Here is a 26,472-nt window from a genome sequence, read left to right as displayed (position 1 = left end):
ATACTGTTCCCGTTGGCAGGTCTGCGCAGAATGACGTAGGGGGTGCTTCCAGTCTTGGCATTACAGTGGGCAGTGCCCTCGTTTGAATATTTGGGTGTCAATTTATATCATGACCCCGCTATAGAGCATGCGCAGAACACATGTAAGGCCCTAGAGGGCATCCAAGGCTCCATGAAATTCTGTCATGACCACTGTGAGGGGGCACAAGTTTTGCCACAAGCAGGCTCCCACCAGAACCCTGAGGGCCTTAAAACCACTGCAAAAGGGCTCCTGGAGCCAGTCCTGGTGCCTTTGGCACCAGGCTCATATGTAGGAAGGAAGGGCTGTTCAAACTAGGTCCCATTTATGTACATGGGCCTTTAAATCCAACATGGAAGCACCCACACAGTCTAGTTCTAAGAACCAAGCCATGCAGTCTAGTGTTTTGGGTGTGGGAGGCTTGGAACTACTTTCCCTGGTACTACTTCACCTGGGCTATATAAATCACACCCTGACTACAGAACATGCTTCGTGTTATTCTGCAATCAGCAGCAAGACGCTCACCATGTCCAGCTGCTGGTCTTCAGCATCTTCCTGTAATCCTGCAAGAACAAGATTATTCTGTTTTACCTGAGAAAACACCATCCAGCACTCAGCGTCTGAACTGGGCTGCAATCTGTGGAAATCGAGAGAAGAAGAAACATCACTCACCTGTGAGTACTAGTTTAAAGACCTCCGGCGAACCGCTACCACAGCTGCTGTTCGAACATTGCGACCTGCAATAATGAGAATGGGAAAAACAATATTAGAACTAGCGCTTCCAAAACATCGAATTCCATTAGTCTTACCTGAATTCCATCGCGCTACGCAACACTTCTGGAGCACCACAGCAACATCTGCAAAAGAAAAGGGACATATTCAGGTTCGCTTTCAATATTAAACAACCGCACAGCGTTGTACTACCTTAACGGATTCCAGGAGCCTGTTTTTCATCGCGCTCTCATCCACTCACAGCACCACAGCGGCCTGTGAGGAGAAGAAGAAGAAAACACAAGTTAGCTTTAACACATGGCTCGAATTAGCCCATTAATGGAAACAGAAACACCCGCCCATGACCATAGATTGGATAAGGAGAGCATGGGCTCACATAGCAATGGAACTTTAACCTATAACTTACAAGGGGCCCACCAGAAATTTCAAGACGACTGGGGCGAAACCCTGGAATATCTCCAGAGTGACTATATGGAACAATGGTGCCCACATAAAATAAGGATTTTGGACATGTTCAGCTAGTAATGTATGCAAAGTACCTCGGACAGGAAGACAGGAAGATATGGACATTCCCAGGGGGGGTGTGGGGGATAAAGGGGAAGTTGAAAAGTTATTAGCAATATGTTGTAAAACCAATAAAAATATATATTTTTTAAAAAGACAATAAAGGCGCTTTCTCTTACCTAGGAACGTGCCTTTCCATCCGGCAAGCCAGCATCAAGACCTTCATACCCGAAAAGAAGGCGATAAAGACATTAACGAATTCCCACCATAAACAGAACAAAGACTTACAATTAACAAACCTACCTGCCTACCAGCAGATTCGGGGTCACAGCAGGCCTGGGCCCAAGGAAGGGGTACTGCACCAGTGAAGCAACTCTGGCAGCTCGCCAACGTCAATCGCCCCTGCACAAGAAAACGCAGGACGGATAGTTCACCCTACAAATAACTAAGATTCATTATTCAGCACTGGGCAACTACGCATCCTGGGTTCCAGATATCAGAGCCTTCCAGACACCCCTGGGGATATCAGGTGAGCGTAACAAATTCTGAACCAAACTGCCTCTCTCCTTAATGGGGAGAGCAGCATTACTGAAAATGGTGGTGCTGCCCCGACTGTTGCACTTCTTTGTGAATGTACCATATTATATATCATAGTCCTTCTTCAAAACGCTAGATAGTGTTAGTAGAAGCTTTTTGTGAAATGGGGGAGGAATACAATAGCACTTTCCACATTACACAGGTCATATGAAGAGGGAGGAATTAGGGTCCGCGTTTTGACCCCTCCTACATTGTGGAACAGCTGCAATTTGTGGTGGACTGGCTTGCAGATGACCCGATCTCTTATACATTGATGTTGCAACCTCTGGGGTCCCAGTATTATCTAAAAGAACTGGTATCGAATAAGAAACCCCAGGGAGTACAGGGATCGCACTAAGTGTCCTTGGGGGTGAGGATATGGGACAGAGCATTAGTGGTAGTAGGGCTTACAGACCCATTTTTGGTGTAGCTTCCCTTGGTCTCAGTATTGGCTGCCTCGTCACAGGCGAGACAAAAGTTAAGAGTGCACTGGAAGCACACAGAGTGATTATGATAGGGTACTGGTTGCAGGATGCCTTATTCATTCCCTTTGCAGAATTGGCTGACCACACAGGTTTGCATAAAGGCCAATACTTGTTGCACAATACTATTGAAGGGGAACTAATTCGGAGGTGGCCGGCATATAGTGAATTGAAAAAGCAGCATGCCATGGTTGACATCCTATATGACATAACAAAGGGGTCCACACTATATCGAGGAAATATGAATTTCTGCTAATTAATAGGACTCCCACCCCCTAGCAATAAGACCCAAATGGCAGGAGCATCTGGGAGCCCCTCTCACAGACGCACAATGGGCAGGACTACTGGTATATCATAAAAAGTTCTTGTGGAATGTGAGATTACAACTGATACAACTGCAGATCACACATAGAGCATATATGACGCCCCTGAGAATTTCATGGTTTACAGGCGCTGCGGCAAAGGTTTGCCCCAGGTGCAAAGGGGAGGAGGCAGGCATGCTCCATATGTTCTGGACGTGTCCGGTAGTGGAACAATACTGGCAGAAGATAGCAAGCAGAATGAATAAGGGGGCCTGCTGTTGAATGTCGAGTCCCCAGTGGCAGGACTGCTGGGCCGGTTCCCACGCCCCAAAGATGTGAAGCACATTAACAAATTTAAAGATTTGGCGTATATATTGGCTAAACGCAGAATCACAATGGCATGGAAGTCCCCTAAGGGCCCAGACGTTGACGAGTGGTGCCGGGATATGAGGAAATGGGCTTGGGCCAAAACAGCGGCATGAGGCGTGCAGTACAGCTTAGCTGAGGGAAAAATATAGCAGCAATTACGGCTTGGGAAGCAGTGTTACAAGCCCTGTTTGAAGCAGAGACCCAGGAGGTGGAGGGGGGTGTAGAACCCCAATAAAATATGAGGTTATCAAGTCTCATTGGAAGTGACATCATTGACACTAAATGGGGGTTTTGGACATGTGTGTGGGGAGGGAGTAGTGAAGGAGGAGGAGGAGGGTTGGGAATAGAGTTAAGTAATAACACCATTTAAATATTGAGGACGCTGTAAGGGGCATTGCATCAGAACTGTTTTTCTATGTGTTTCTGTGTTTATATAAAATGATAAAAACATTTTTTTTTAAATGATGATTACATTCACTGATGAAGGAATAGTGTGTTCCACTCTTGGAATACACTACTTAAATGTGGGCAAATTCAAACTGGCATTCACAGGGCAAATGGCCCTGCGAGGCGTTCCAGTAGATATAGAGGTGTTTCTTTATGGAGTGAGGATTTTACTAACATGGCTACCTGGGTTAGTGGGGAAGACTTTGAGGATACCCGATGAATTCTTGTTCAGACCACAGATACGTATGGAAGAAGAGGGGGGACAGACTATCCGTCTACAGCTAGAAGCAGCCATAGTAAGACGGGAAATGGCAATGCTTGAAGGAATGGATGATGAGGGTAGACCATAGAGAACATTAATAGTTCTCGAAGAAGGGTACAGGTTGACTGACATTACTGATGATGACATGTTTAGAGAAGACCCAACAGACGATGAAGTAGTGTTCTTTATGAGCATTACATCTTGGATTAGAATAGAGAAAAGGGAAAACCCACAATGAATGGCAATAATGCAGTAGCGTCCTGCATTTTTTTAAGAGGACTTGGACAATGTGCCCAGCGTCCCATTGACTACAGGTCCTTATGATGTAGGATTATTAAAGGGAATAGGGGAAGTTAAAATAAAGTTGAAGCCAGGTGCAATTTTACCTCGAGCAAGAGAGGACCCCAGGTCTCAAGAGGCTGATGAGGGTATATTTCAGACCATTTCAGCACTGATGAAACAAGGTTTTCTGGTGCCATCAGAAGCATTGTGCAATACTGCGGTGTATCCTATCAAGAAATCAAAGGGAAGGTCATGGAGATTCATACAAGACATGAGACTGATCAATCAGATTGTAGAAGCAGAGTTTCCTCTAGCTCCTAACACGGTGACAATACTATGTAGTATCCTGGTAGAAGCACCATATTTCATAGTGATTGACTTGACTTAATTTATGTTTTGCCAAACTCTTCTAAAACACACTTGTTTGCCCCAGGGTAATGTGAGTCTCCATCAATCTTTAACAGGGTCCTCCAGATGGACAGAGGCAATGTCAATTTGAAAAGTGTGGCGATAAAATACGTAGATGACATGTTCATTTGTAGCACTACAGAAGATGAGCGCAGGCAGGACTCGATTCAGTTGATGACTATTTTAGCAGACAAAGGATATAAGATAGACAAGCAGAAACTACATTATTGTCAAGAAGATGTGTTCTACATAGGACAGTTGATTTCACATGAGGGAAAAAAGGTGACACCTGAAAGAGCTGAGGCAATTATGAAAACTGCTAAACCGCATACAGTAAAACAGATGCAACCATTTTTGGGACTATGCAATTATGTTAGAGCCTGGCCGTTTGATTACAGTTTGCACCCAAGACGCCTTTTGCAGGCTTTAAAGAAAGTACAGGTGAACAAGGTTAAAACAGAATGGACCAAGGAGATAGAGGAAGGATTTGAGGAATTGAAGAAAGTAATTTGTACACCCCCTGTTTTAGGAATACCCAATTATGCCGAGGAATTCTGTTTATTTTTGCACACAATTGGGACAGTCATGACAGCATTGCTTACACAGAGGACTACGTTGGGGCACAGGCCTCTAGTGTATTACAGTGGGATTTTAGACCCAGTTATGAAAGGACATTTTCCTTGTGAACAGTCATTGGCAACCGCCGTGTTCGCAATTGCGAAGTCTACAAGTATTGTTATGGGCTGCTCTATGACCCTCCTCATGGAGCAGGCTCTGTTTGCCATTTTAGAGAAACCCAAAAGTACATTGACATTTCATTAGAGCCTCAGATTATGAAGTGATGATTTCAACCCCAACGATCAGATTGTCAGATGTAAATTGTGAATCCTGCCACATTTGTAGCTGAGCCAATAGCTGACAGCGATCATGTGCTTGACTGTGCAAATTATGTTGAATATTATGATGATATACCTTGCGTGAAAGAAAATGCTTTGCCAGGAGGGGAAATTCTCTTTATTGATAGTTCTTCAAAAATTGATCAGACTAGTGGAAAAATGTCATTCTGGCGCAGCTGTAGTGAGGCATAGCGCAAATGGCAAGTTTGATATTGTAGCAAGTGCAAGCCTACCATCTCACTTTTCAGTGCAAATGGCAGAATTGGTAGCGCTCATTGTCGGGCTTGAGAAACACGAAGGGCAGTAAGTGACGGTGTACAGTGACTCCACCTATGTGACATTGACCATACACACAGGGCTGTCACATTAGAAAAGGAGGGGCTAACTCTGAGTGGACAGCACTCCAGTGCAGCACACCTCTTTATTGGACAGGCTTACTAAGGCACTATAACTCCCAGTAGTCATAGCAGTCGTTAAATGCGGCACTCATACTAAGCGAACAGATTTTATTTCTTGCGGGAATTAAGCCGTAGAGGTAGAAGCCAAAAGGGTTGCGTATTCACCCAATATCTCAAGTTTTGATACTCCAAATGTCAAAGAGAAAGTAGTTACGATTATGGTAATACAAGAAGGGATTATCCATTTGCCGAAAACCCAATTAATGAATATCCAAGGCATAGCACCACAGGAAGAGCAGGAGTTATGAAAACAAAGGGGGTGTTCTTTATCCCCACACAAGCATTATGGCGAAATGATAGCACTGGAAAGCCGGTGATGCCAGTAGCATTGTTAAAGGTAGCGCTTGAACAGCTGCACTACCCTGCGCATGTAAATAGGGAAAGTCTTGCTGCAACGATTGCAGAAGACTGGTTTGTTCCGAATTTGTTAGAACATGTTCCATTCTTTGTAGTGAATTGCATCGTGTGTCAAAGGTTTACCGCTGGGCATACACTGAGAATGATTACAGGAGTAATACCTTGAACGAATGGTCCTTTTCAGCATTTACATATTGATTATGTTGATATGCTGCAAGTGTATAATGGATATAGGTATATGATAAGGGTGGTGTGTCCCTTCTCTAGGTGGATCGAGGCAGGTCCATGTACACACCATGACGCGTATTGCGCAGCAATGTTTTTAGTGTGTGAAGTCGTTCCAAGATGGGGTGTGTCTGAAGTGCTGAGATCCAATAATGGGCCACATTGTGTTAATGAAGTGTTCGAACAGATAGGACTATTTTTGAGTATTAAGAATACGTTTTGGGTAAATCTCCCAGAACGGATGGCCTACCTGGCAAATTTTATAAAAGTTTACCTGATTCAGCTTTACAACTTTTATGTGATGTATACAAAAATGCTTTTGATACTGGCCTGCTACCCGATTCAATGCGCCATGCATTAATAACTGTTCTGCCAAAAAAAGATAAATCCGCTACAAAATGTGAAAACTACAGACCGATAAGTCTGATTAATTGTGACTGCAAAATTTTGGCAAAAATGTTGGCGGTACGATTGGAAAAAGTAATAACAACTCTTGTTCATGAAAATCAGGTTGGTTTTGTCACTGGAAGGGCTGTAGCGGATAACATGCGGCGCCTATTATTGGCAATTGAAAAAGGTCACACTCAGCCAGTAGCCAATGCAGTGATCTCGCTGGACACTGAGAAGGAATTCGATCGGGTGGAGTGGACCTTCTTGTTTTCATGCCTGAAGAGAATGAAATTTTATCAGATCTTTCAACGATGGGTGCATTTATTGTACAATGATCCGTCTGCAAGTATTCTCACAAATGGTCTCATCTCTGATAAGTTCACGCTTCACATAGGTACAAGACAGGGCTGCCCGCTGTCACCGCTGTTGTTCATCCTGGCTATGGAACCACTAGCAATATGCTTGAGAGCAGATGTCCATCTACAACCAATAATTGGTGGCAATCGTAACAATTTGATCTGGTTGTACGCAGATGATCTACTGATTGCCCTGCAAGAGCCAGCTACCTGCATTCCTCACTTAATGAGTGATATTCAGCAGTTTTCAAGAGTCTCCGGTTATAAAATCAACTGAGGTAAATCTGAAATACTTCCCATCAACAATATGTGTCAACAAGCCACTTGTGCACAGTTTCAGTTCAGATGGTGTGTGGATAAAATGAAATATCTGGGCATATGGATTAGTGCTGAGGTGATGAAATTACCAACGGTAAACTTTGGATTGCTCCTCCCCTAGTTAAAATCAGATCTGTAAAATGGGGCCTCTTGAAACTGACTATGTGGGAGAAAATAAACTGTATAAAGATGAATCTAGCACCTCGGGTAAATTACATTCTGTCAATGTTACCAATCAGGATACCAGGGCACTTGTTTAAATAAATAGACAATGTTATGCAGAGATTCATCTGGGATGGGAAACCACCAAGGCTGCAAAAGGGAGGGTTGAATTTACCGAAATTTAGTGACTACCATCTATCTTTCTCTGCACGCCATCTATGCAAGTTCATTGAATCTGCTAATGAACATCCACGCAATATGGTGTGGGAGTGTGGTGCGGTATCCCAGCTGGACCCGGAAGCTCTGTTGACCTCTAAGAAATGTAAATCCAAAAAAGCTAATCCTTTCACTAGTTTTTTACAGGATTGCTGGTGTGAAATATCCAAGCGTATGAATGCAGATCCTTATCGGCACTTGAATGCCTCCATTTGGCTTAACCCTGCCATGAAATGTCAGGGAAAATGTTTTTTTTGGCTGGAATGGTTCCTGATGGGCATAAAGTACATCCATGATCTTATAGAAGGGGGGAATTGGATCTCGTATACACAACTTCGCCAATCTCATAACATGGCGGATTGTACATTTGCCGAATACAGGACATTGAGAACTATTGTGTCAAGTTGTCTTGAAATACCTCAACTGACAACTCAAAATGTCGCCTGGTTGGCACTGCAGACATGTTCAAGTGCTTTCCTCCCAGCTGCCACATTATATGGATTCTTGAAGGCATGCAGAAAAGGGGATCCAAAATTGCCAATTGTCTGGGCAGAAGAGCTAGGAGAGGACATTGATCAAAGATGTTGGCAACGCTGCTGCGAGAACATTCGCTTGATGAGTTTGGACTGGGGCCTTAGGGAATCACAAACAAAAATTCTCTTTAGAGCCTACTGGACACCAGCGAAGTTATTTCAGAGGCAACTCTTGGCGGATGATCTCTGCTGGAAGTGCAAAGGTGCAAGTGGCTCCCTCATTCACTTGTTGTGGTTTTGCCTGAAAACAAAAACATTTTGGGAATATGTATGTGAAATATTAGGACTGGTTTTGAACTGTACAATCCCTCTATCTGGCTCCCTTCTGATTTTAGGTGACATATCACAGTTGGATGATTCTACCTTTGGAAAGAAAACTTGGTTGCTCCGGGCGTGTATGATCGTGAAGAGGATGATACTGAGAATGTGGAAGTCAAGCAGCTCCTTTAACATTGATGAGTGGGTGGAAGAACTACTCACTGTTTCCACTTATGAGAAGGCCATTTACAAAGATTCAGGAGACATTGAGAAATTTTGGGACATTTGGGGAAGTTTCTTTGAGGTATATGGGTGATGTATGCCTAATTATTTGGACTATTAGGTCTCTGGCCTGTGAGCTATAATACCAACATGGTTCACTCTCTGACTCATTATATGATGCTTTATTGACCAATAACAATGCTTGAGAGTATAATTATGTTTAGGTTCTTTAATCTATGCTCTATTTTCTTTTTCTTTCTTCCTCTTTCTTTTCCTCCTTTATTTCCTATCTTTTTTAAATGACCTTGGTACTGATTTGATCTGATATGTTATTGTGCTTGTAAATATGTACCAGATGCTTTTAAGTCTTTTGTCAATATCATCTATTCAATTGTTGTTATATTTTTGTTTATTTGAAAATAAAACGTTGAATTACAACAAAAAAAAAAGAAGAATACGTTTTCTTCTGCTCATCACCTGCAAGCAAACGGGATATGTGAGAGACTCAATGACCTCCTTAAAGAAAGGATTACCAAAATAAAGCCAACTTTGAAGAAGGGATGGCTACATGGCCTGCCCTTAGCTTTATATGCCCTAAGGAATCCTCCAGGTTCGGACCACCACCTCATTCCCCCATGAACTAGTGACAGGGAGGCAGATGAGAACACCTCTTACACCTCCATCGAGGAGTAGAAGTGATGCCCAGAGTATGTGGAAACAGAAAAATAATATGAGGCCGGGAAGCCCAGAAAGAAACACACCAACACAGGTTACAAAGAACATACAAGTGCTTTATTTAAGCCGGGCCTATGGGTTCCTTGCCAGGTCAATCCTATAATATATGCATTTTGATTAGTTTCGCTGATATAGTTGTACATTTACACATAGGTCAACAGTAGGACAAGGTCTCAGTTCGCGACCCCGACAAGTGGCCTGCAGGCATATTAATTATTCGTGTGTACGGAGGTCACAACGGCCAGAATCCTACTCAGAATGTCACTCGGCCTCCATTTTGATGTTCAGGGTGACTTCCATATTACAAGAGAACCTAAAATGGCGGCTTAATCCAAGATGGCGACTTACATTACTTTTCTCTAAGGTCAAGACCTTGCCGTGGAGTTTGTTCGCATATGATGTTTAGACAACTTGGCGTAGGCCAATACACATACAATTGTTGCGATAGGAGGCATAATATTGTTTCAATTCCGACAAGTACATAAAAACTGTTAGGTGACAAGCTGCATAAATATTTGACATATATGACCTCTAGCATCTCTCTCATTTTCTCATTTCAGATCAACTCAAGTACCAGAGAGGTCGTTATCAGAACACAGATGAAAACCATGCATCAACCGACTAAAGTGAACTTATCTTCTGATTAAAATGTCAACCGAAAGTGACACAAGCCATGTTTCAATGACCACTTTATCATTGAAAACATAACCCCCTCAGCAGTGAAGGTCCAAGGCAGATGAGCTTTGCTTCATTTGTACGACATGAAATTGTGCACCAGCGAGACCGCCCCTTCAACTCCTACTCCCCCTCATACTGTTGCCGATCCAGAAGCAAGACAAGAAGAAGAATTTCAGTGTGTTCAGACTTGATCGATGACGAAGAAGACGGACGATAAATCAACCAGCCGAATAATGCAGATTTTGCATTTGGACTAAGGCTCAATTGGACACTCCTTATAGATATTATAGCAGGAGTGCAAACCTTTGCTCCAAGCCTTAGGAATCTTTTGAAAAATAACTTTAGAGATTTGTTGATGTATCACAGATATGCCTACATTTAATTTGATTTTCAAGACTGGAAACGTGAACAATACACAGATTCCTTTCTCACTGAATATCTATTTTGTTAGCCCCATGCTGCTGACCAATGGGGATATACACAGACTTATACTTGCTGTTTTTGTGTTTATTCTTCAAGCTTATCCAGCTCTTGTCAGAAGATACAGGATCCTAGAAATGGATCCGTGATTAGGAGGTTGTTAATTGTAATCATTCAGCATTTTCTGCAACACTAGGAAACATTGCAATTACAGGAGTAAAGAGTGTTTCTTTCCCCCTAAATGATCACTGTAGAAATTAGGAATGTTAAAAGTAGTATGATTTTGGGAAAAGAGCGAGCCTGACCAATTCCAATATGTCATAAAAGATGGGCATCAGTATTCTGGTGTATGATATATGCATTTTCAATTTCTATTTTTGTCATTCTGTTTCTCCTGGTTCACGCTCTTTATTTCATTGATCCAAATAAGACAGATGTCCCTTTGATCCTCCCCACTATGGGAACTACTTCTGATGTGTTTACATCCACTGAGGTAGAGAACACCATGATTTCTCCTAATGCAGGAATTGCTTTTGATCTTCTTACTTCCACTAAGATAGAGGCTCCTATGGTGCTCCCCAAAGAAAGCACACTTTTTGATTGGCTTCATGATTATTATGCAAGTACTGACCTTGTAGAAGTAAGACACAAGGGAAATACAGAGATAATGAAGGGATAAATACTTATCTAGATAAGGCTGCATGCCTGGGTAATAGCATGTCGTATCAGCACATGAGAAAAGTGGGAAAGAGAACATCTAAGGAGGGTTGCTACATCTGTTCTCTCATACCCTATGCCACGGATGCAGTGTGCACTTTTATTTCAAAAGAAATCCCAGAACTCAATGCCAAATACCTTGTTCATCTTGCAATATGTATGACCAGAGGACAATTCCAGGGGAATTTGGCCACTCTGCGGTGGAGATCAAAATGGTTGTTTCCATTCCAGGATGATTACATCAAGACCACACGGATGAAAAACGAACTTGCATCGAAGAGCAAGATTCTTACCTATCCGATGACAGGACACAAAGAGGTAATTGTTGCAGAAATGAAGAGACTGAACTGCCCTGATAAAGCGGAAGTAGCTGGATTGCCTGGATGTTGGGAACAAACATAAGATTTAGTATATGGTCGAGTGAAATCCAAGAAGGGATGGGAAGAAGGTCTAATGTCCTATACTGCTCACTTACTGAAGGCAGAATATACACAAGAAGTACAGAGAGTGAACAATGGATGTTTGAAATCATGGGCTAAAAATGGCAAACTACTGACCTGGGTAGAAGGTGAATCAGGTCCTATGATTGGGATCCCATTGTTGATTGTGACATTGGGAGCAGGGAGCAGGGACAGCCGTCCTAATGGATCATTATTGGGCTTCAGAGCCTACATGAAGCTGCCCAAAGACTGGGGAGGGACATGTTCTTTAGTGCTCATCCATGTTCCAGCATCAGTGATTCCTCAGAGTGACCTGAACATTTTTGAATTTCCAAAAGCAGATGCCCATTTAAGAAGGAGAAGATCGCTCGAATTTCTCAATCGAACAAGAAGGGAGAATGATTTTGCAGGAGAATCAATAGAAGCATTCGATGCTATCCCATATGAACACAGGTTGTTCAGCAAGACTGCCTCAACATTCACAGTTATCTTTATGCATGGGTTCCAGACAATGGCCAATGCCAAATGGTTGCAGATTACTAGATGGGAACTTCTGCAGACCATCAACACCACCATAAAGGGATTCAATGCTATCAGGGAAGATCTGAGAGCCATATGACTACTGACCCTACAGGACAGAAATGTCCTCGACATGATCACAGCGATGGAAGGAGGAATTTGTGCCAAAATCGGGCCATCATGTTGCACGTTCATACCTTCTTGCGATGGCGAGAATGGGACCTTGACAGAGGCAATAACGTTGCTGACAAACCTGCACAACAAGATGGAAGACGAGACAGAAGACATCACAGATGACGGATGGTTCGGGTACATTTTCTCATGGCTGTCACAAGTTTCTCCCCTTCTCACCTGTTTCTCCTTACGTGTGACCTTCTTGGAAGTGGCTTCCTTCTTTTGTACTGTCCAAGACTTGTATAGGCCTGGGCGCGGGTCTTCGGATTCCAGCGTGAGTTCTTGGTTGCCCTTCGCTAGGAAGCGTTCAGTATCCAGGACGTGGAACCAGGAGGAAGATAGAGTCCAGGCTCGGAAGGAACTGAAGCGCCATAGGACCGAGCACAAGATTAATCCAGGAATGAACCACAGAAGGAGGAAAGGAAGGGAACAAACGGGTACCAGGAATAGGAAGGAGGAAAACAAAGGAATCAAAAAAGAGCATGGAGCGGACTCCGACAACACACGTCTAACTACTCCAAGCAGTAGCGTTGAGACTCGTGGCGCCGCGGGGGTGTGGCTGTTTTCTAGGAAGTCAAACGTAACACGCAAGGGCTGGTGTGCAGTGTTTCAAAACTGACGGCCATGTTGGAAGGATCATGGCGTTCATACCGCAGTGCATCATGGACCATGAAGTCCAGAATGGACGAATTCGGCGGTTCATGACAGTATGCCTCCTCCTAAGCCCTGCACCTCCGGGTTTGCCTGGGTGGATCCGATGTTATCTTTGTATTAAACGTGGGGCATTCATGTTTGAGACAGGTTCCCAGGTGCACTCGCTGGGAGGATATCCTTTCCATTCAACCAGATACTGGAGTTGACCTTGTCTGTATCTGGAACCACGTATCCTGGAGACCTCGAATTCAAGTTGATTGTTGATGATTACTGGAGTGGGTCTTGGAGAAGTTCGGGTGGATTGTACAAATGGTTTTAACAAGGAAGTGTGGAAGACTGGATGAATCCTTTTCCACGACTCTGGAAGTTGGAGTCGGTAGGCCACTGGATTAATGGTTTCCTTTATGGAGAAGGGCCCATAATACGGTTCCATGTAATAATGTCGCCACAAAAATCTCGCCATGCAAAAATATCGCCGGAAAATGGCCGTTTTTTGTGGCGACATTCTTGCATGGAACATGCGGGGGACACCCCCGCAACCCCCAAACTTTTTTTTATTTATTTTTTTTTATTTTTTTTGCCCCTGTCCCCATATATACATGGTCACCCAAACAATATTGCCACAACATTTTCCGGCGATATTATTTACAGCGACCATATATATGGTGATATTATTACATGATACCCATAATACTTGGGGGCCAGTTTATTTGGTCGCAGATGTTGAGGAAGAAGTTTCGAAGACAGCCAAACCATATCTCCCACTGTGTTAGAAGGGCTTGGTCTCCTTTTGATGTCTGCATAACGTTTGACATCTTTTCTGGCCTTTTCCAGTCGTTCCTTGGTGACTTTGTGTACGTTGACCAGTGTTTCAATCTAGGAATCGACCGCAGGAACTGGGGTAGGATGTGGAAGAACAGATGGTAAAACTGAAGGATGAAATCCCTGACTACAAAAGAATGGACTGGTCTTGATAGCTGAATGATCCGAATTGTTGTAAGCAATTTCAGCTACAGGAATCAAAAGTGACCAATAATCCTGGACTTTGGTGGCCAAACAGCATAGGTACTGCTCTAGGGTCTGGGTGACTCGTTCAGCTGCTCCATTGGTTTGTGGATGATATTCTGAGGACAACGCGCGCTGGATTCCCAATATTTGACATAGTTGTTTCCAAAACTGGGATATGTATTGGGGTCCTCTGTCGGAGATGATTTTGGAAGGTAGTCCATGAAGCCTAAATATATGTTCCAGGAAAATCCCAGCCAATTCAGATGAGGATGGTAGCTTGAACAAGGGTGTAAAGTGAGCCATATGTGTAAACAAATCGATGGTAACCATTATGGTTGTGTATTCTCTGGATGGGGGTAATTCCACGATAAAATCTGTGGTGATGATTTCCCAAGGTCGTGTTGGCATTACTGGTTGGTGTAAGAGGCCTGCTGGTCTTCTGTTATCATGTTTATTCTGGTTGCAAACTGCACAGGATTGGACATAGGTTCTTATGTCGTCTTTCATCCTTGGCCACCAGAACTGCCTTTGTATAAGATGGAGGGTGGTGCTGATGTCTCGATGTCCTGAAGGGAGGGTATCATGGCATAGATTCGTAATCTTATGTCTCAGTTCTTGTGTGGATATTGCCAGCCGTGTTTCCTTGAAGAGATATCCGTCCTTCATCAGGAGGTTCCTTAGATTGTTCCCCTTGTATTCCTTCCAGAGTTCGGAAGAAGGTGTCTTTGCACGAATGTGCTCCAGGAGAGAAATGGCGTGAGCTACAAACACGTTGTTAGGAAACATCTTGGGAAAGGTCCGTGCTTCGAGGGGCTCATAATCAGCACGTCTGGACAAGGCATCAGCTATGATGTTATGTGTTCCAAGGAAGTGGTGAATTTGAAATTGATATTGGGAAAAAAGAAGACCCAACGGGCCTGACGGCTGTTTCTGCACTCCAGGGATTGTAGGACTTGTAAATTTCGATGGTCCGTATGAACTTGTACTGGGTGTTTATCACCCAAAAGAATATGATGCCAGTCGGTGAAGGCTTGTCGGATGGCTAACAGCTCTTTGTCCAGGATGGAATAATGAGCCTCACTGGGAGTCAAGGTGCGGGATGCTCCATCTTGTCCTCAAGTTCTTGTTTTAAGACTGCTCCAATGGCATAGTCGGATGCGTCTATCTCTACCAAGAAGGGTCGATCTATATCAGGTTGAGCTAGGATTGGAGCTCGAGTGAATTCCTGTTTCAGTTGTTGAAAGGCCGTCTCTTGAGCCGAGGACCATTGAAATGGAGTGTCCTTCTTTAAGAGTGTTACAATGGGATGTACTATGTCAGAAAACGCAGGTATGAATTTTCTGTAGAAATTTGCAAGTCCCTGGAAGGACTGGATCTGTTTCACAGTAGTGGGAGCTGGCCAAGACAGGAAGTAATCAACCTTGGAAGGATCCATTTGGATACCTTTGGAACTAAGTACGAATCCAAGATAATGAACAGTTGATACATGGAAAAGGCATTTTTCAGGTTTGGCCAGGAGCTTGTGTTCACGTAGGTGTTGTAAAACTGCTTTTACATGTTCTTGATGGGCCTGAGGTTCCTTGGAGTAAATTAGTATATCGTCCAGATATACAATGACAAAAAGGAACAGTATGTCAGAAAAAACCTGATCCATTAAGCGTTGAAATACTGCGGGGGCATTGGCGAGACCAAAGGGCATTACCAGATACTCAAAGTGGTCAAAGGGAGTTCTGAAGGCTGTTTTCCACTCATCGCCTTCCCTTATACGAATGAGATGGTAAGCACCCCTGAGATCAAGTTTAGTGAAAATGACAGCACCCCTCACTGCCTCCAGAATGTCCAAAATAAGTAGTAATGGAAGCGGTCCTTGAGTGTGCATTGGTTGAGGCCACGGTAATCCAGACACGGTTGAAGTTCCTTGGTGTCTTTTTTAGAAACGAAGAAGAGGGAAGCACCGTCTGGGAATTTGGAAGGTCGAATAGTATTGTTTGTCAAATTGGTGTCCAGATATTCTCGGACAGCTTTCTTTTCTGGTTCAGACAAAATGAACATTCTTCCCAAGGGAATCACCGCAGATGGGTCTGTATCAATGGCACAATCCCCAGGTCTATGAGGTGGGAGAGCTTTAACAATGGCTGTTGAAAACACATCTGAGTATGTTTGGTATGCCTGAGGAATTTGGATAATGTTGGAGACAGTTACGGATGGTTGCTTGAGCTCCTGGAAGTCCGCTGAAGGACTTGGCAATGTGGCAAGAGATAAACAATGGGACATGCAATGTTTTGAACCGAGAAACAAGGACCCAGCTGCCCAATTGATGTAGGGATTGTGTTTCTGTAGCCAAGGCATGCCTCAAACCGTGGGGTAGTGAGCAGATTTAATGATGTCAAATCGAAGTATTTCCTGATGATTGTTATTGAAAGTAGTAGTAAGTCCTTGGTATTGTGAGTTATGGGTCTAGAAGACAAGGGTCTGCCATCAATGGCTTTAACTGGTTGTACTATCTCTTTGGTTTCTCGAGGAATGTGATGGTTGACAACCCAATCATGGTCTATGAAAGTGCCCATGGCACCGCAGTCCACTAAGGCCAGGATGGGGTAGGATTCTTCTTTGGAAGGGGACACGAATGTCTGTAGAAGGACTTGGCAATGTGGCAAGAGATAAACAATGGGACATGCAATGTTTTGAACCGAGAAACAAGGACCCAGCTGCCCAATTGATGTAGGGATTGTGTTTCTGTAGCCAAGGTATGCCTAAAACCGTGGGGTAGTGAGCAGATTTAATGATGTCAAATCTAAGTATTTCCTGATGATTGTTTATTGAAAGTAGTAGTAAGTCCTTGGTTTTGTGAGTTATGGGTCTAGAAGACAAGGGTCTGCCATCAATGGCTTCAACTGGTTGTACTATCTCTTTGGTTTCGCGAGGAATGTGATGGTTGACAACCCAATCATGGTCTATGAAAGTACCCATGGCACCGCAGTCCACTAAGGCCAGGATGGGGTAGGATTCTTCTTTGGAAGGGGACATGAATGTCTGTAGAATCACAAGAGTGTTCTCTCCTGAAGATTTCAAGGAAAGAATAGATGAGGAGCAGACATCTTTCTCCCGAAGCTGTGCTCTGCTTAGGATCGGGAGCTGGCGTTTCCTGAACGCTGAGGTGGCGCTATAGGACATTCTCTTACAAGGTGTTTATCAGAGGCACAATACATGCACAGTCCTGTATTAATCCGACGGATCCTTTCTTGGGGAGAAATTGGTCCTCGGAAGGTGCCTAGTTGCATGGGTTCTGGATCTGAGGCTTGCGAAGCAGTTGTTTCTTTTGGGCAGGGATAACCTGTGGCTGTCTTTGGGGATATTGACTTAGACTTCCTTTCTCTGCCTTTCTTTCCTGGATCCAGAAATCAATCTGTAGGGAGAGGTCCATGAGAGCTTGGAAGGAACTTGGGCGAGCTAGTCTAGCTAATTCATCCTTTATCTCATCATTTAAACCTCTTCGAAAGAGGGTGAAGCTGGCTTCTTGGGACCAATCGGCTTCTTTTACTAGCTGTTTAAAGCAAGTCACATAAGTGAGCATATCCTGAGTTCCTTGTTGGAATTCAAGCAGTCTTTCTTGTGCACTATAAACGAGTTCTGGGCGATCAAACATGGCCTTAAGGGCTTCCACAAACCCATCGTAATCATCCAGGAGAGCATCACCCGCATTGACTAAGGGAGTTGCCCAGGTTAAGGCATTGCCTGTGAGATGAGATATCATGAATCCAACCTTTGCTCGTGGGGTGGAAAAATAGTATGGGTTGAAGGTGAAATGTACTAAACAAGAATCAAGGAAGGCACGTAAGGTTTTTGATGATCCGTCGTATTTGTCCACTACTCCCCCTAACAGGACACTTTCCTTGGATGCAGAGTCACGAGATAAGACTAACTGCTTTAATGCCGCATTCTCAGCCTTGAGGTTTTGGACTTCAGTGGTTAATTCTTGCATACCTCTCATGAGGTCCTGAACTGTGGCTTCGATATCTGCCCTTGTATCAGGTTTGAGTCGTCTCAATCTGTCACAAGTTTCTCCCCTTCTCACCTGTTTCTCCTTACTTGCGACCTTCTTGGAAATGGCTTCCTTCTTTTGTACTGTCCAAGACTTGTATAGGCCTGGGCGCGGGTCTTCGGATTCCAGCGTGTGTTCTTGGTTGCCCTTCGCTAGGAAGCGTTCAGTATCCAGGACGTGGAACCAGGAGGGAGATAGAGTCCAGGCTCGGAAAGGAACCGAAGCGCCTTAGGACTGAGCACAAGATTAATCCAGGGATGAACCACGGAAGGAGGAAAGGAAAGGAACAAACGGGTACCAGGAATAGCAAGGAGGAAAACAAAGGAATTAAAAAAGAGCACGGAGCGGACTCTGACAACACACGTCTAACTACTCCAAGTAGTAGCGTTGAGACGCGCGGCACCGCAGGGGCGTGGCTGTTTTCTAGGAAGTCGAACATAACGTGCAAGGGCTGGTGTGCAGTGTTTTGAAACTGTCGCCATGTTGGAAGGATCACGGAGTTCATACCGCGGTGCATCATGGACCATGAAGTCCAGAATGGACGAATTTGGCGGTTCATGACAGTGGGTCCCACAGTGGATGGCGAACATCTTCAAGTTTCTTGGAGCGATATTGATGATGGTGATATTTGGATTCTGTGTGATCAGGATAACAATTACACAGTGCAAGAAGACAGCAAAAAAGGTGGTACAAATGAAGATTATGATCGATGTCGAATTAGGGTTTAGACCCAAGGAGTTGACAGAAGAAGATATCAGAAAATACATAGATGCCAGCATCGTAGCACCTGAAGGAATGAAGTTCCGGGATCCGAAGAATCACAAGAAGTACATGGGCTGATGGATCTATTATAATCCGAATGGACAGTGCAGTTACATGACTTGAAGTGTTGATGAACATGTAAAATCAGCAGGATCCCTGAAAGGAGTAATGAAGATTTGAACCCCGAAAAAGCACTTCTTCAAGAGAAGAAATCAATATGCAGAGATTAATGAAGATGTGGTTGATGAATCAACCAGAGGGTGGAGTGTAGAGGAGCATCCAACTGCCTCTGCAGGAAGTCCTGACACCCTACTACCAGGTGTATGCACCTGGACTTGGAGTCACTGAAAGTAAAGCTACATAGTCCTACCATGCAGTAAGTCCTTGTTGTGTGTTGGTCTAGTTCTTTTGGCAGAGAGCGTCATGACCTCGTCAGAGCCCCAGGAAGCGGCAACTCGTGTCTGCGTGTGATTCTTGGGGGCCGGGGTTTGCCATGTGATTGTGGCCTACTTGTGTCGGCGCAGCCTGGGTGATCCCAGGTCCGAGCCTCCAGTGTGCTGGGTGCCCCCTGCATGGGTCATCAGTCTGGTGGACCGGACCGGTAGGGGTGATCCCCGCATTCATTTAGCTGCGTGCCCGCAGCCCCTGGATTTGCGTCGGGTGGTCCCAACGCCTGAATTGACCCACCCCTGTGACCGGAGGCGGGTCACCACATTGGCGACAAGGGCGGACGGGCCCTGTGCACCGGTGTGCGTGGGCTGACGTTGGCCCATGGTGTTTGCACCTCCGTGGTTTCAGCTGCGGAGGGAGGAGGAGGGGTGTTGCACTCCGGGTGGTCCAGGAACTGAGCACTACTAACAGCACATGGGTCGCCTGGTGCCTGCTGAGACGGGTGCATCACAAAAGAGCCACAAGTCTATCTACGTGGCTTTTGCTCTGCAGCAGCGGCATCCACATGGCTGGAGCCACGTGGGAACAGAGAGCCGCGGCCCTGTACAAAAGAAAGGGGGCGGGTCCTAATCGAATGGGCCCGCGGTGGTGATCGGCTGACGGGGATCTCACCGGGAAGGGAGAGATCGGTGAACCCCCTGCGTGCCTGGGCCGCCCCAGGGTGAAAACAGTGTCGAGCTGGAAAAAAATAAATAACACTCCTCATGGACTGGTCCCTCTCGCCCGAAACACGGCCTGAAAAGAGGAGGGCCTCATCACTGCGTAGCCCCAAGACAAAGGAAGGGCCTCATCTCGAGCCCCAGAACAACTGGTGAGTGGCAGACAGGGCAGCAGTGGTGACAGAAAGCCATTCAAAGTCAATCCGTCCTGTTGCCTGTGCCTGCCTTCCGCCTCAGGGGTAGCGCTCCATTCGGAGTGCTCGTGCGCCCGCTGGGAAAGACCTGCTGGGTGTGTCACTGAGGCCCATGATTAGTGAGCATTGAGGGAGGGGCCTACAGCGGCAAGAACGTGTGGATTTCGCCCAGTGTGTTACCCTAACGGGCTGGCCCCATCTGGACACCCCGCCACCATCAATACCCCCAGAAGGTACTGGCCACCCATGGAGCACTGAGAAACATACAAAGGGCCTCCCCACGAGGGGTCAGGACACCGGGGGCGCTGTCACTGAACAGTCCGCATCATCCAACCACAGTAGACACAACAGCCATCCGGCCCAGCGTTTGTCATGGCGGAGGATGACAATGAGGGCGTTTGTCGAGGACAGCTTGCGCCCCTGCACCCCTATGACACAATGGGTTCGCCCGCCAGTTTGGGACCCCGGTGGACCCTGATGGACAGCCTGGGTAGAAAACCTAGAGCTGTACTTCGAGGCGATGGAGATCAAGGATGCAGCGAAACGCCCAACACTCCTATACTCCGCCGGACTGGCCGTTCAGAGGCTATTCAAGACATTAAGGCCCAGAGATCAGTCATACGGTGCAGTCATCGCAGCACTGAACAAGCATTTTCGTCCCATGGTCAACAGGGACTACAATCGATTCCGGATGAGATGTGCGAAGCAGGAGGAAGGGGAGAGCCTTGATGCATTCCATGGGAAGCTGCTTGGCAATGCACTGTCCTGTGACCTGGGAAACTTCGAGGGGGATGAGATCTGGGTGCAGATCATTTACGGCTGCAGCTCCTCGAAGCTACGCAAACAAGTCCTGAGGAACCCGACGCTTACCCTCGGTCGAATACTAGACCTCAGCCTGGCCCAGGAACTGGCGGAGGTGCGGGCCTCGGTGGTGGACTCTTCCAGACACCACCTCAAGTTGGAGGCCCCCATGCAGCGAGTAAAGATCGAGGAGGTGGCAGCTGTCGGCAAGTGGCCAGGAGGAAGATTGATGAGGAGGGGAGACTGGCCGAGGAGAGACCCCAATGCCACAATATGTCATCAGTGCGGGTGGGACCTTCCACACCCGCAGGACTGCCCGGCGATAGGACACATCTGTGGAAGGTGCGGGAAAGGAGATCACTTTGCACGGGTGTGCCTCGCCCCAACTCCAGCCAGCATGGCGGGGACGTCGGGGGGGAACGAGTTGAAGGGGAGAAAGACCCCCAAAGTGGCGGCGGTCCAGGTGGCGGAGGGTTCCCGAGAAGTACTGTATGATATAGAAGAGGAAGAATATGAAGAAAATATATTCTTTTTGTCCTGCAGCAGCGCCAGTGGCCAGTTTTATCCTGGGATCTTCTGAGCTCAAAGAGCCCGTCGTCGGGCCCTGTAGGGTGCGGACTGGAACACACCCATTTGTTTGCAGTGTTAAATGTTTACGTTTTTAGTAGCTATTAGGTGGTGCTCGGACTGGAATGCACCCAATGTGTGATGTAATGATGTAGGGGCACTGTGGGTGCGCGGACTAGAATGCACCCCGTGTAACCCAGTAGAAGGTTCCGTTTGCAGTGGGGTGAATTTTGTTCGGTTATAATAAAGGAGGAATGTTGTGTGTTGGTCTAGTTCTTTTGGCAGAGAGCGTCATGACCTCATCATGACGCCTCTGCAATAAAAGGGGCTCGGCTGCCACACACAGATCAGAGCAGCAGAGCCCCAGGAAGCGGCAACTTGTGTCTGCATGTGATTCTTGGGGGCTGAGGTTTGCCACGTGATCATAGCCTACTTGTGTCGGCGCAGCCTGGGTGATCCCAGTTCCGAGCCTCCAGTGTGCTGGGTGCCCCCAGCATAGGTCATCAGTCTGGTGGACCAGACCATGAGGGGTGATCCCCGCATTCATTTAGCTGCATGCCTGCAGCCCCTGGATTCGCGTCGGGTGGTCCCGACACCTGGATTGACCCGCCACAGTGACCGGAGGCGGGTCACCACAGTCCTCATAAACCCTGCTGGCATCTGATCCCGGAAGTGGTTGGTGCTAAAAGGAAACCTCCTACACTTAAATACACGATGCAACTCCACCTGGCTACTCTTTCAAATGTCTCCAGCCTGTTACTCCCCTCCCTACCTCTACTCTCGGTGCTTTTTACCCCTGCCTCCAGTGACTTACAGCTGCTCGACCTGCAGCTCAAAACTCACCGCTTGCACCTGTCGAAGGGCAAAGGCTTGAAAGCCCCCCCCCGGACGTAACACTGCTGCGCCCGTGTGGGGGTCTTTTCTGCAGACATCAGGCAGCAGGCTACCTCTGAGGCGCAACACCCTGGAGATTTGCACTGTTGGTGGGCAGAGGGAAGAGGGCAGGGTTTGTGAGAGCCAAAGAGAAAACTTAACCACTGCCTGGCAGACCTGTAAGCCACGCCCACTAACCTGAAAAGCCTCTGTGATTGCAAAACACAGAACGCCATCATGTCAGCAGCTACAAAGTGGGCAGATACAATGTCAGAAGAAACAAAAAAAGTTCCCAATTAAGGAACTCACATCCCCTGCACACTTTCCAATATCTGGATGACCAGACCAACAATTAATTTGTATTTTAAACAGTATTTATAATAATATCTTTATAAAGAAACATTTGAAATTGCGGAGGGCCTTCCACAATTTCAATATCAAGAATAAACATGAAGTTCGGTTCTTGTGACCTACTCTGACTGAATGTTGATTTCTTCAATAATTGACTTCCCTAAGCTTTTTTTACGCTAAATGTTTCTTTATGAAGATATTATTAGAAATACTGTTTAAAATACAAATTAATTGTTGGTCTGGTCATCCAGATATGGCTTTTCCTTCAATAGTGCCGCAAAAGCAAAAGCCAGCACAGGCGAGCATCCATTTCACAAAATGGATGCGCCAATGTGCTTGCTTTTGCGAACTTTGAGCTTGAATAGCTCAAAACTTTACATAGGAAGTTTTTTTTAAAAAAGTGCTAGTATTATTTTTTTAATATTGCCTATCTATTTTTAAAATACATTTTTTACTGGACTATCCCTTTAACAAACTAAGTACAGGGGTCGCAGCCTTAGCGTCACTTCAATTCATGTACCTTGCTAAGTAACTGAGAAGTTATATCATGCCCGACTATAGAAACAAAGAGCCCCATGGCACTGGCCGCCCCCCAGGAAGTTCAATTTAAAAAAGAAATTATAAACAACAAAGGGGTCGCACTGGAGTTGGCAGTGGTAGTGGCCACAAACACAGGTGTCGCAGCTGCGACCCCTGGGACCACAAATGACATCCCTGGGGGGGTAGGGTTGTGGGACACCATTATAATCTTTTATTGTGTACTCATGCTATATATGTAAATATAAATATAATAATAAAATAAAAGAGAATCTGCAAGTGTAATAATATATCTACTGCACAAACTTCAATATTGTATCCCCAAAATAATTTACAATGAATATGATGCAGCCAGAATAATCATTGCAAGCAAGGGCGGTGTTACAATAATCCTAGTTTAGCTGGTTGCCTGGTTTGCCACCACATCAATGTTTCGTTTTGACCCCCAAAATATAAAATCTGGAAAAATAGCACTTTCCACGAGGCAGCATAAGTCATTGGACTGACTCTAATTGAAAAACCTAAAGGCAAATGCATGCTATTTTAAAACCGCTATAAGCATATGTCCAAAAGCTAACTTTCACAACAATAATTAGAACTGCAGCTACTCACATAACCTTTCTATTCTCTTACACACACCCTACTGATTAGCTTCTAGTATACCTTCTTTCCACCCATCCACATGCCATTCAGACATGGGTGACTAGCAGGGTCGTGGCCACCCTCGCATAACTTTATTGGTCAAAATGCACACACACACATAATATCACCTCCCAATTTTGCCATACTTTGGAGTTTGGGCCCTCTGAGGGCGTTCCACCACCAGCGTGTTGGCACCATAATTATGGTGAGAAGCGCTATACAAATGACAAAAATGTATGAATGAATGAATACGGGAGGCATGCATAGGATCCACACTAGTGTGGTGCAGATGTGGCACTCGTGAAGAAGGTAAGTGAGGGGCTTAGGTGGGCACAAGGAAGCCTCAGGTTCCCTCTATACAGCTATCTGTGCTAGGATCGGATCAACATGTGGGCCTTCCTGTCTATGCCCCCATGCCTGGTGAAGGCCGAGAAGGCTTGGAGGCCTTTGAGGTGCTGTGCTGAAAGCTTGAGTTCTGAAATGCATCTCCCCAGTGTGCTGTTACTGCAGAGAAACAAAGGGCTGATTCGTGGAATTTTAGCAAGGTGCAGTGACTTTGCACTGCCAGCAAACACCCTGATTCAGAGAGCAGCGAAAAGTATATTTTTGCAGTCCAAAGTCACTTTGCACCACTGCAAAGTGCAGTCCCTTTGCACTGCAAAAATACACTTTGCACCACTCTGTGAATAAGGGTGTTTGTTGGTAGTGCAAAGGATAACCAGTGCAAACCCTGGCCTAGAATCACAAAATTATTTTCCACCACCGTTTGCCAAGTGCAACCGTGCAAGTGGGGGAATAAGCGTGCATTTTGCAGTGAGCAAAGCCCTAAAGATGAAACAGTCTGTGAGAAAGTTTTTGTGCAGGCAGTTTCAATCAATAGTCAATGGGGGTGCAAGTCGCATCCAGGAGTGCATCCCTCATTGCAATGGGGATGTGCAGCGGGATGCGGCTTCCTTCTATTGCTTTTCACCCTGTATCTGGCATGACCTTTCACAAGCTAAGGTCAGGAGAAAGCCCAGTCAAGCCAGGGATCCCTTCAGATCCCTGACAGTATTGCAGAGTCCAAAATGAAAAATGCTCATGCAAAGCAAGAGCACTTCTTTTTTCTTATTTCTATTTTAACGCCGAAACAAAAGTGGGAAAGTAAGAGTAGCTTTACAAGAAATGGGCTGTTCAAGCGCCATCACCGTCAATATGCCCGTACTAATCACTGCCGTAGGTGGAGGGGATGACCCAGCCCCCCCCCCCGACCCCCACACATGTAGGTGTGCTGGGGAACCAATGCATACCCAGGTATTGGGGGCGTGCCTAATACTACTACAAGCGTGCATGGTCCTGGATATGAGACACTTTTACTCACAGCCAGCCCCCCCTTCTTCGTGCAATTGTCTTCTGTAGATCAGGAGACATGTGTGCAGAGCATGTTGGCCACGGGGATAGCTGATCACTTCTTTTCACGCTTCCTGTTCTAGGTCTTCTGTGAATCTGGCTAACTGGGTTCCTATCAACTATGAGAGAAACTTTAACCTTGTGAAGGTGCACTTTTTTAGTTGGCACAAGGGAGGTGTAGCAAATCACCCCTCTTTGATCAGATGCCGTCACATCTGGATGCATGACTTCCAAAGCACTGCGCCATGGAGAAGCTAAGAGTCACTGTGAAGCACACGCCACTGGGAGATGGAGATGATGCTTTCATTTCAGACAGTACTTTCTGGGAAGTAGAGTGGAATTGCCCCAATGTCCCAAGATCTGGGGGTGGGGTGTGAGCGATGTCACTGGTGAGAATACGACCGCTTTACACAGATGTTAGAACCGCATATGGCCTGACCCGGCGAGCACTGGGACCCACCTTATGGACACCAGTAGGGATTAAAACTGTGAGACTTGACATTGCGGCGTGATATATCCCTCATGCCACACAGTGCATTCATGATATGAAAGACACTGCTCCACAGAAACACACAGACACATACACATAAACATACTTGCTGTTGCCCTGGTCAACTCCAAACTCGACTATGGTAACAGCCTGCGAGCAGGTACCTCTAAGTCCAACTTTGACATGCTCCAAGTTGCCCAAAATAAGGCGGTGCGAGCTGTGTGTGGCCTCTCTAGACGGAATCACGTCATAGAGGAACATATACCCCTTCACTGGCTTCCCATCAAATATCATATCACCTACAAGGTCTTGCTTCTCACTCACAAGTGTCTTACTGACAAAGCGCCAGTATATCTCAAGGATCGGATTAAGCGTTACGGTATTTCCCGCTGACTTCGCTCCAGCAACTCCAACAGAATTGCGCTTCCTAGATAGAGGCAGATTCGTGTTGGTGGTATCAGCTTTGATGTTACAAAGTTGATGGTCGTGCAGAGTATGGGCTATCCCTCTGCCCCCAAATATCAAACTGACATCCACAGTAATACCTGTCAGAATGAATGTTAGGGCCAAAGATGGTAGTCCGTGGAGTCAGGACGC

Source organism: Ambystoma mexicanum, chromosome 14 (assembly GCF_040938575.1).
Source record: "Ambystoma mexicanum isolate Mex_15411 chromosome 14, UKY_AmexF1_1, whole genome shotgun sequence".
In the NCBI taxonomy this organism is placed as follows: Eukaryota; Metazoa; Chordata; class Amphibia; order Caudata; family Ambystomatidae; genus Ambystoma; species Ambystoma mexicanum.
Note: the sequence above shows the minus strand (reverse complement) of the source record.